The sequence below is a fragment of the Muntiacus reevesi genome, chromosome 1 (genome assembly GCF_963930625.1).
Source record: "Muntiacus reevesi chromosome 1, mMunRee1.1, whole genome shotgun sequence".
Classification (NCBI taxonomy): domain Eukaryota; kingdom Metazoa; phylum Chordata; class Mammalia; order Artiodactyla; family Cervidae; genus Muntiacus; species Muntiacus reevesi.
Genome location: NC_089249.1, coordinates 125,036,167 through 125,037,003, shown reverse-complemented (window position 1 = coordinate 125,037,003; position 837 = coordinate 125,036,167). Strand labels below are relative to the sequence as shown.

General features: G+C 31.2%; 1 non-coding gene across 1 annotated transcript; it reads right to left on the bottom strand.

Moving 5' to 3' along the window:
* Window positions 1-523: 523 nt before the first annotated feature.
* On the bottom strand, window positions 524-630 carry LOC136156769 (U6 spliceosomal RNA). The gene has a single exon (XR_010661250.1). It is a non-coding gene; the product is annotated as a U6 spliceosomal RNA (small nuclear RNA).
* Between the last annotated feature and the right edge of the window lie 207 nt (window positions 631-837).

The window sequence follows — 837 nt, the reverse complement described above, 5'->3', positions numbered from 1 at the left end:
AATAACTGAGGCCCAGGAAGACTTTTTAAACTAGCTGATACTATTAAGAGAATTGGTTTTGGGAGACATCCTTCCATTCCTTGAATTACAAACCCCTCAAGCCAATCGGTCAAACTATGTTCACTTATGACTTTGCTAGAGCTCCTAAAATAATTTTATTTTATAAATCATTCAATAATTTGATGTAGACATAACTATCATTTCACATATTAGGAAAGCACTGTGCTTTAAAATAAATGTGGCATAGAAAAAAATGTTAAAAGAGTACTTTGTGTGTTAAATTATGTAGAAGAGATAGTTTAAAGAAGTTCAAGGTGTTTTTTTTTAATTCAGAGAAGATAATGGTAAAGAATAAGTAGATGGATGTATATTAGTAGAACAAAGTTAATGCAATTAAATACATTAAATAAAATATTACCCTTTTTGAAATTATTGCTTTCTACATATTATTATGACTTTTATTTAAGCTGATATCCTGGTCAAGAGCAGTGAGAATTATGCTCTAGATTTACAATTGCTATGTAAAGATACAGCATTTTTCATAAATTTGAATGTTACTTTTGTGCAGGGACAATGCTAATTTTCTCTATATTGTTCCAATTGTAGCATAAGTGCTGCTGAAGTGAGCCCTAAAGTATATCGAAATGCCAAAATCTAAAAAACTATATCGATGGCTCAAGCAATTTGAGAAATCAGTGTAAAATGAACCTGCAATATTGACATAGTAGGACATTAGATACACTGGTCATATGAGAACACTTGGCCTTACCTGGTAGCACTAGTATTAAAGAACACGTTTTCCAATGAAGGAGACATAAAGAGTCATGGGTTCAATCC